Source organism: Eurypyga helias, unplaced genomic scaffold (genome assembly GCF_000690775.1).
Source record: "Eurypyga helias isolate BGI_N326 unplaced genomic scaffold, ASM69077v1 scaffold27430, whole genome shotgun sequence".
Lineage (NCBI taxonomy): Eukaryota > Metazoa > Chordata > Aves > Eurypygiformes > Eurypygidae > Eurypyga > Eurypyga helias.
The window spans coordinates 4,154-15,178 of record NW_010225572.1 but is presented as its reverse complement, the minus strand read 5'-3'; positions in this window follow the sequence as shown (position 1 = coordinate 15,178).

The following is an 11,025-nucleotide window of genomic DNA, read 5'->3' as shown; positions in this document are numbered from 1 at the left end:
CCCGCCTTCAGTTTTCTTTTGATTTCTGAATTATTTGTGAAATAAAACCTTCCCAGTATGAATACTTCCCTTGTCTTTAATGCTCAGCCAGAGCTGGGTTGAATTTAGAAGAGCTATTTGGGATTACTCCTGGGGACTAGAGTATCTATCCCCTGGAGAGCCCAAGCGAGATCAGGATGTGCAGAGTCTGTTCCACAAAAAAATAAACAAAACTGCCTAGTACCCAGGCATTACAAGTCAACCTTTACCCCATCAAGAATAAGATGTATCCTTTCCTGAAACACCCTGAGAGTAAGGGAAAATCAGTGTCTGTCTAAAGTAGATTAACGAGTTGGAAATGGCGTTTAATGAAGCAGATGCGAAATATAACAGAGATGAACTCCTCCCCACCTGACCAGGCTGTTTTTAAATGTATTCTTATTTTTTTTAAGGGAAAATTATACCTTTTTTTTTTCCCCCCTTGAAATTTTCTCCAAGCTCATACTTGCTGACAGCACCACAAATCAAACCAAGTTGTTTCATGGTAATTCAACACCATCTTGTTTAAAGGCGTGACATGACAAGGAGGTTTACAACTCAGCCTCCAGGCAATGAGCACCATATGGCTTTTGACCAAAAACACGGACTGCGCCAGGGGAGCGAGTCTTGATTGACAAGAAGGCCATGAAATCTCATGTTTTCCATTACATATACAAGATCAACATAAAATACAGGGATGTTTGCATTACTCCAAGGCTGGCTCGATACAGTCATGGTTGAATGGTATTTACCTGTAAAACCCAAACCAAGGACTGACGCAGTTATTATCTCCCTTGATGAAAATCATAGAATCACAGACTGGTTTGGGTTGGAAGGGACCTTAAAGCCCATCTAGTTCCAACCCCCCTGCCATGGGCAGGGACACCTTCCACTAGACCAGGTTGCTCCCAGCCTCATCCAGCCTGGCCTTGGACACTTCCAGGGATGGGGCATCCACAGCTTCTCTGGGCAGCCTGTCCCAGTGCTTCACCACCCTCTCCGTGATCAACTTTTTCCTGATATCTAATCTAAACCTCCCCACTTTCAATTTAAACCTGTTCCCCCTTGTCCTGTCACTACAGGCCCTTGTGAAAAGTCCCCCCCAGCTTCCTTGTAGCCCCTTCAGGTACTGGAAATGCTGGGGAAGATTTTCATGAGCTTAAAAGGAAGCAGAGAAAGTTATTCAGACTAATGCTCGTGGTCATGATGAGGCTGCTCCGATCATTCTATTGATTGCAACATTGATTTGGTTTCCTATTTGCTAGCAACAAATCAGGTGAGTGAAGACTTAAAGCAACACACAAAAAGGTAGGAGCACAATTTAATTTTTTTTTTCCAGCCAGCAGTGGGATTCATGTTTGTGCTTTAGTGAAGAGGACATAAAAACTGGAAGGCTGAATGTAAGTAGAGTGGAAAGAGAAACCCATGTGGATCTGAGTGAGGGCAGCAGTCTACAAAAAGAGGGGACCTGATAATCCTGTTTTCCCACTTTGCTGGTAATCCTCTGGGATCAGCAGGATGCAGGGCTCTCCCCGCTCACCATTTTGGGAGAAATGTCTCGTTGCCTGTTGCTCTGCCTTCTGCTGCCTGCTCCTCATCCCGTGCTGAGCTCATCAGAGGCTATGTATAGCATGGGCATACCTTGGGGTGGGTGTTCTTCCAAAAACCCACATTCATTTATAGGATGCACCCGGGCAATGTTTTCAAAGCCATTTTGCCAACGAGAGGGTTGGTTCTGATTTATATTAAGGACCTACTTTAAGGCACTTAGAAGACATTTATGCCACTTTAGGGTGTGGACAGAGGAGTGTAAAGAAGCCTCAGTGTAAACAGAAACCACCCTTATATCTTGTTGACAGTGGTTAAAATAGGGTTATGGAGTTAAATCAACAGACAAGGTCTCCCTTGTGCAGCACTCTGCAGTGTTTGCTCCTCACCCTTCCCACCCCGTGAGCAGGCAAGGGCTATATGCACTTTCCCTCATCATCTGCTGCAAAGCCCAAGTGTCAAATTGAATACAAGGATATTTATAGCGGGCTAAAAGTCAGGAGGCTCAGGTGGAAGATGGTAGCTGAAAGCAGGAGGAAAGGGAGCACAGGCTTGCGAAATAAATTCAGTGCTTCAGCATGCCTCACAAGTGTTGCTTCTCCCAGGTTTGGAGCTCTTTTGGTTTAGGGGCTGTGGGTGCCCGTGACCCCGAGAGAAGACCTGCCGACACCTACGCTGTCCTGAGAAGTGCTTGACACTGATATCCTCAAGTTTGTGTTTCAGAAGCTGCTTCAAGGTTTGTTTCTGCACACCCAACTTTTGCACTTGTGGAAGCTAAGAAACTCTTGATGTGTGTAAAGATGCCGTAAGGGGAGAGAGGGCATTTGTTCTTCGTGCCCAAAGGGGCCCTGATGAGAAGTAATGGGCTTAAGCTGTAGTAGCAACCATTGAGAGTGGCTGTTAGCAAAGGCTCTGATGGGAACAGATACTCTGCATGGTTTCCTTAGGCCATCATTCAAGGTTTTTAAGAAAATACTGTCTGTTATCTCCTAAGAATGAGATAGCCACTGCTAATACTGCCTTGAGTGGAGGATGGACTAGAAAATGTCTTGATGGCCCTCCCAACTGTATGTCTATAATTTTCAAGGCCAAAGGAAACATGAGATCATATGGGAAGGGTTATCAGCACCAGGATGGTGCAAAGGCATGGACAGGCATTGTCCTGTGGGTGATACAGCTAGAGATCTTCAGGTAGAAGTGGCCTAGGTGAAGGTGCACAGCATCATGCTAGTATGGGTTGAAATAACAAGAACTAGTCATTGCGCTCCAGTTAGTGTCCAGATTTCTTCCCCTGTTAGGGCTTTTGGCAGACAAATGAGTCCTGTGGGGACCCTGGGATGGGTTTGCAGATGGACCAGTGCACCTCCTGCCACGTCTGAGTTAAAGTACTGCCGACAACCCTGGCAAAATGCTGATCTGAAATGCTGGCTAGGGTGATCTAGGGCATCCCTGTAGGGATGTCACTGAGCAGAGTAACGCAACCTGAGTGTTGGATGATGGAGAGCAGCAGGGACTGCTGAAATGCGGAGGAGGCATCTCCTACCCGTGCCAGGCATGTAGCACCATCTGAGGGACAGCCTTTTGGTGGGAAGATGGAGACCATGGAAATTTTCTCATCTGCAGAGTCATGAAACAATCTCAGGCGTCTGAGGGCAGCCGGCCAGCTCAGCAGGCTGCATTTGCCTTTCCAAATACACGAGTGAAGTTAAGCTGTCTTAAACCGTTACAGCAAAACAGATGCACGGAGCTAAGTAGCCTACTGCTGGTCAGTGCTTTTCTGGGCAACGGCTTCTTTATCAGCAAACGATGATTTTTGTAAGTCCAAAGCACTAAATTGGAATTTGTTTGGGCACCCACCATTTTAACAAGGGCAATAAAATTATGAAAACACTCGAACTTTGATGAGCTCAAAACCCTCTAGTCTAGACCAAGAAAAGGACTTTAAAAGCCAACTCTAGTTGATGTGGACAGCTCAGGATGCAGTTCCAGAAAATGCTTGTGATCCTCTTTTGAGGAGAGTTACTGGAAAAGTGGTCAAGCTTTGGCCCCTTGGACAAGTGCATAGTACAGCATGACGGCGAGGGTTTGGTGTTGGGGGGGTCCGCAGCCCCTCCCTGGGTGTCCCACACTGACGCAAGAGAAACTTGTGTGAGGTCTCTGCTCTCCTCTTATATAATCAGTGACTTCAGATAAAATTAATGCCAAGTACCCAAAAAAGGGATTGTGTGTGCTCTCTCGCAGCCTCTTCCCGTAATCTGAACACAGCGTTCGACTGTGACAGTTTTGCCAGTAAAAAAGAGGTTTTTCCTTTGCCTGGAGATCCAGATTTAAAATTAGCTGCCTGTCAGCAGAGCCATCGGCAGCGATCCCTGCCAGCCTCAGTGCTCGGCGTTAGAGGTTCAGGGCCATAAAAGAGCTCAGCAGCCCAGTTTAAACAGTGACCAGAAAAGTTTGTTCAGGGAGGGCTCCCTGGCCGTTAACAACAGCGGCCTCCAATAGATCCTACGTTGAGAAAACCAGTCAAACTTTATAAAAATACTTCCTAAAGTAAATATTCATGAGTCACAGATACTAAATATTAATAATTCATACATTGGAAACAGAAATATTAGTGGGATTTGTAAGGCAGGTCTTTTTTACGTGCAATATTACAGAATTGGGTATGTGTTCCTCGCTCTTTTTTTTTTTTGTCTTGCATGTGCCAACCTTTCACGTCTGAGATGCAGGCTTGGAGCTGCTCCGAGGTCTTGGGTCAGCGAAGATGGTTGGTGCCGAAGTCCCGCGAGGGGAGCAGCTTGCCTGGAAGGGACCCAAGCAGGCACAGCGTTGAGCAGTACTCCTTGTCTGGAGGTCAGTAGCGGGGCATCCTGGGGAATTGGAGGATTTGACTCCATACTTTCAAACCGCAGATAAATTGGTTTTTTGGATTTTTTTTTTTTTCCCCCCATTGCCAGACTGACCTCTGGAAAAAAAAACCCACAAGCCCAAACGAATCACACTTATTCAAAGTTTATGCAACCATGCAGTCCCGCAAAGCATTTTTGTTGCATTAAGGTGCAAAATGGAGCAAGCACCACCCCCTGTTTTTCTAGCAAGGCAATTTTAAGTGAAATGTGGTTTTCTTGATCAAAAAAAAAGAAAAATTTTAAAAAATTCAGAGTTATAAAAAGTGAAATTGCAATTATTTCAGTAATTTCTTTTCATGTGTGAAACAATGACATCTTAAAAATTTGTTGGCACTGAAAAGCAGTAATGGAATATTTTAATTAGACTTTTTTTTTTCTAAGTTTCCCATAGTGTATAACTGGTATTTGCTGACCCATGGTGGAGAATGAGGTGTTGTCTAGGTGAAGAGGGGGACAATTTTTTTTGTCGAAATTGTGAAAGGAGTGTCTATAACAGCAGGCAGAACTGTGAAGGGGAAAGGGTTTTCTTGGAGGGGTGGAGCAGAAGGAGGAGTGAAGAGCAAGGGGCTATGATAAAGACTCAGACTGGGGTCTAAGGCCTTATTTTTGTCAAATCTGAGGGCAGTTTCGGCTTGGACATTGAACGAAAGCCAGTCCCCAAAAACCAGAGGGGTGAGTGGAAGTCAGGAAGTGAGGTGATCCTAACGCTTTGAACCACCACAAACACATTTTCCTCTTCCTCCCCAAAAGAGAAGCGTTTTATTCGGCCAGTTATGAAAGGCTGAGTTTCATCATCGGTGCCTCCTTTCATGATGCTGTGCCCTTGGCTCTGCAGCCCATCCCGCTGAGGCTGATCGAGCACGGTGGTGGGGAGCCTGCTGCCACTTAGGTGGTCCCAAATTACTTCTTGCTGCTTGTTCCTCAGCTCCTTTAAGCCAAACCCCAGCTTTGCAAGAACTCCATGAGAGCTTTTCACTCTGAGCAGTTGATTCATTAATTAGCACACACATAAGGTTGAAGGTCTGAACATCTCGGTGGCAGATTCTGGTCCTGCTAGCAGTGCAGGTGGAGGTCGCTTTCAGGGAATGGTGAATGGATGCTCCTCTTCAGATTCTACTTTTTGACCCTGGATCTGATCCAATGCAAAGAGAAAAGGCCCACCGTGGCTCTAGGGAAAATACTTGTAACTGAGCTGAGATGCCATCAAGTACCCATGGAGACAATTTTCTCTTTCATCTTAACCTGAGGGTCTCAGGGGTGTAGGAGATAAGGTCATGTCTTCCACATCTGCTCCAGACAGTTTCTACTGAAAGGCCTTACATGATACTGAAATTGTCCAAAAATGCCAAGGGTGTGTTTCACCCTTCCCCTGAAAGCTGGTGGAAGAGTACTGCTGTCAGTTCTGCCTTCTTCAGGAAGACCTTCTGTGAGATACTGGACTGATCCTCACCTCAGCTAAATGCAATGTAGAGGAAGCTTCTCACTAGGAAAGGGCAGCCACAAGCAACCTTGCTTTTCCTGAGCTAGTGTTTGGGATCTCTGGAAATTAATGGGCAGCTTTCCAGTCCTGCGGGTGGGCAGACAACATGGCTGTTGTTTCTACATTTTCATATTGATGGCTTTCTCCGCGAGAACGAAGTGGAACAGCTAACCGAGCTGGTCAAATGGCACACACAACCTGGAAAACTGCCGAGGATTACAAGCCTGGACAAAAGTCCAACTTCTGCTCTTGTACCAATGACAGATCATAGAACCGTAGAATGGTTTGGGTTGGAAAGGACCTTAAAGATGATCTAGTTCCACCCCATGGGCAGGGACACCTTGCACTAGAATCATATAATTAGTTTCGTGCTTGATCACTGGTGGATGGTGCCATGTACCCACCCCATTTCTAGACCCGGTTTAAACACCCATGTGTTAAGGCACTCTGGTCTGCTGGGGTGCAGCGAAGCTTTGTGTCTTGATAAGCTGCATCCTGTCTGTGGGAGCATCTCAGTTTTGGCTGTTGGGTAAAGGAATCATTCCCACAGCCTAGGGTGTGCAAAACAGAGGGAAATCCTATTTCCACCAACACTTTTAACACCAATTACCAGCCCTCTGGGCACAGTAATTTTGGCAGATGTGAATTTCTCATCAAAGCCTCACTTTGTGCTGAGTTCTCCCGTCCCTTCTTATTATCACCTGCTGACCAGTCTAGTCCTCTGTGATCTCTAGCTTTAATTAAAAGCAGACTGGAGACCCCTGGGACTTGCACACCCCCCTGCTTTCCATTCCCTCTCCCTTGCCGGTGGCAGAGAAGGGCAGGCTGGGCTGTGCGGAACACGGAGGGCAGCAGAGGTAGCAATTCGTAGGCACAGGCTGTGCTCAGAGTACACTGTCACATTAATGGTGGAGTAAATTTTTCCTGGGAGAGCAGGGTGGCAAGAGAACGATTGGAAGAGGAAGCAAAAATGAACCAATGATTCATTTTTAATGAGTGCAATGAAAATTACTGTAGATTTCAACATCTGTTTGGACTGGGACAGGAACGCAGTATTGCAAAGGGTGCAGAGACACAGATCCCCTTTCTAAAATAAAGGCTCACAAAATGCTGTCAGGGTCTCATTTATGGAACCATTAAGTCAGGGTCTGAGCTAGCTGTTCTAATTCATCCCTAAGTTTGCCTGCTCAGGATTTGCAGATGAACCCCAGTTCGGAACAAGTTTGCATTCGTGGGGAAATGTAGGCACGGATCCACGTTTTCTGCATGAAGCACACCACCTTCCCTCCCCAGGCTGCCTCACGTTTAGAGCATCCTAGGATCTGTATTAGAGAATCTAAACCATCCAGGCAGGAAAATGCAGATTTTCTGGAGTGCTGGCATCTCGGTGAAGGTATCTTTACAGACAGATGATTTCTACCATGAAAGAAGCAGGACAGGAAATGGCGTCAAACTGTGGCTCTTGTTGTTGATGGCTGTGCTGTTACAGCTGGCGTGAAGAGAAAGGTATGGACAGTGTCTCCTGTGGGTATCCACAGGGCTATGGGATGGGGTCTGTAATACAGGCTCACCAATGTATTTTCTCATTAAAGGGTCATGAGTGGTCCTCACAGTTTGTTGGGGGATATTGCACGGCAAAAAAAGAGGCAACCAGGAAGCCCACAGACTTGAGCTGCAGCTGCGTAAGTCTTAGTCTGCAGACTGCACTGCTCTGATTCACATATACATGATGCACTGTTTTGTAACAGACTTACTAAATCACAACTACCTTGATGCTCATTTCCTCATTTGTTTTATTGAGGTCTGCTTAGGTCCATGGTTAAAATAGCTGCAGAGTGTTGGTGGGCTGATGTGGAGCAATGTTGGGGCATTGAGTCATCTGGTGTTTGGATGGAGTGTCGTCCACAGACGGTCCCCTCTGGGCACAGTAGTACCTCTTCCTGGACATAATCACTCCTCATTAAGCCCCGTTAGTCTGTTGGCATTGCGGTGATTTGGACACCAACCCTTCTGCAAGTGAGTCAGCGGATGATGAGATGGCATCGCGCCTTACGCTGCAACCTCACTGCACTGTGCAACATGAGCTTTTGGTGTCTTAACCTGGTTTATGGCAGGAGAAGGAGTTATGGAACGGGAAAAGCACTTGCTGTTCCAGATCCAGAATCAAGGCATTGTGAGAGATGACCTGTGATGCACAGCAAAAGCAAGAAGGATGTTTCCATTATGTCTTGACTTCAGGGAATGGTTATCGGTGTGATGAGTGACTGTTTTAGCAGTGTTGGTCTAATGCATGGCCTTTAACCAATAAAAAAGTTTTTGGTAGTAAAGTTTAAGTCAAAGTTAAGTTAAACTTCTGACATCTGAATTTTGTGCCATTTAAAGTAAGGAGTTGACGTTTTCTCTGGAAAATTGCAGTTTTCTCCTGGGAAGATGAGAGCATGTCCAATCTAAATACTAAAGAAAGTCGCATGTTGCTGGAAAAACTTCTTCCACACTCTGGGAAGCTGGTGGGCAGTTTACTGTGTGTTGCTCTTTTTCTTTACAGAAAATCTCTCCAACCTGTCTCGCAGGTGTGCCATCCTGACTTCTGGCATTTCAGAGTATGGATTCGGACGGTAAGAAGAGTGAGGTATTGCATCATGCTCTGACAGTTACTATACTGGGACACTTCTGATTTTGACAGAAGCATGTCCTTATTAGACACAGTTTCTTTGTCTTGTGATCAATCTTTTGATCTGTTTTGACATCTTGGAGAATCTATATAACTGGTCCTGGGTATGGGGAAAATACAGTTGGTAATCCTACTTCAACTTCTTAGCCAAATGAATGAGAATCTTAAAGCAAAGTTCAATCTCAGACACTCTTTTTCCCCAATGAAAGAACACTGGTATTCTGCTTTGGATTTGCAGCACTTGAATACATGGCTCAGACTTTGTTCTTGCTAGTAAGTCATCCATGAGACAGCAACTGTAAATTACTCGTTCAGGGTTTGAGTGGGACAGCAAGTTTTTCAAGGCACAGTAAACCTTCATCAGCATTATCTGAGGTGGTGTAAATTGGTACCACATCACTGCAGTTGGTGGACCTACTTCACGTTTTGGCTGCAGCTGTTTACAGCCTAAAAAAACCCACAAACAGTCTTGCTTCTAACAGAGTAAGATGTATAATGTCTTGTGCTACACCCAACCTCATATTCTCGGGCATTTAGACTAAAAGCAATCTTATCAATGCCTGAGGTTCATAACATGACCCGGTGGGGCTTGCAAGTCTTAGCCTTGAGTTATGCCATTGCCAACAGCGGTTTCCTATTACGGTTGGAAAAGCTGCATGGATTCAGGCAGAGCTGCCCTCTCCCAGGGAATCACATGGGCCTGGAAAAAGAAATAAACTTCACATGGCATTTCTTCTGACTGCTTGCTCCTCTGAGGTAGATGGTGTACCAAGAGACCAGCGTCAGCAAATGCATCACTTTTCACTTACTATAACGTTAGTTCTAGACCCTTCCTTGGTTTACAAAGAACAGAAATCTGATTAAATGGTTGGATGAAGCACAGGATAAATTCAGCTGTTGTACAGATGTGAAATGATAAAAAGCCATTTGGTTCTGTCTCTTCTTAAAACAAACCAGCTCCTTCACTTCTTCAGCATGCAGTCTCTTAAGCACTGTCACAGCCTCTCCCCCCCAGCAGAAAGAACAAACACCCTCCCCATGCTTTCACTGTTGGAAACCCATCTGCAAGAAATGTGTTTTAGGCTTTGTACATGAATATATTTTTCATAGTCTCAGGACTCTTCTGGGGTAAAATGCTGTGAGTAGAGCAATTATGATGAGCACAACAGCTGTAAATAAAATGGGAAACAATGTTTAATAGGAATAATTTAATATTTAACTTTCTTGTTACTAATCTGTTTTCTCAAGCTGAATTGCTGTGAAGAGGTGATCAAAGATGTTCAAGGGATGAACTCAACTCTTCTCTTGGCCTTCATGTTTCTTCACTTTTCTGGATCTGCCCAACTGGAATTGCAGGCAGATGTCATGAGACACTCTCTTCAGCTTTCCTGGTAGAAAATTGATACCTGTCTCATGTCTCATGATTCCTGTGTGAACAGAGCTAAAGCACATTGCTGCCACACTATTGTCCTTTACCCTTTTTACCTATTGCAAGGCTTTCTGGAAATATACTGTTTTCTCTTCTGTTCTGCTTTCTATGTGGTGATACGCTGGAAGATATTAAACAACAAAACAGCAAAGAGGATATGTTTTATATTATTTTGTTTGTAAGAACACTCGACTGGTAAATAGCTACACCCTTCATAAGTGTTTTCAATTTTCTCTTTGAAATACGAAACAAGTAATGCTTTCAACAAGCAGTGTCAAGTATTTTTCTTGTTTTAGGATACCCAAATAGTTTGAGAATCATAATGTTTCCAGAAAACATTTTGGGCACACTTTTTTTTGTTTTGTTTTTTAAAGCTTTGCAAAGTTCAAGCTGTGACTATGAAGACCTGGCTGTTCACGATGCTGAATGCTTCATGCTGAGTAGAATGTCTTTCAGCATGGGAACCAATGTGTGATCTATAAAAGGACACAACAACCTTATAAAGGCATTTGCATGAGACACTTCACTTGGTTTCTTTCTTATAGAATTCAACAAAAAGCATCTTGTATAACAGGCCAATAGCTTGAAATGTATAAGGAATAATGATACCTTCAGACACAGGTCAGTGGCCTGAAGTAAGATATTCTTGTGATGATCATTTCTTGGAAATGAATGAGCAGACTAGGGCATTTCAGTGTCCCTGCAATGTTGCTCCCAGCATCACGAAATGATCACAAAAAGCTCTTATTTACCAGCTCATGCCTTTTCCCTGGGAGAATTTCTGAGTGCATGCCTCACACTTGGTCCCTTTCCCCAGGTGGGACACAGAGGTGGGATTCTCCTTGACTCCACCATGGGAGAACTTGAAAAATCAGGTCCAAAAGTGAGGTGGCCCAGACCCAACTTATTCTAGGCTAGCCTCACATCCTCACGACAGGCTTTTTGGTCTTGCTGTAGCTGGGATGGTTTCCTC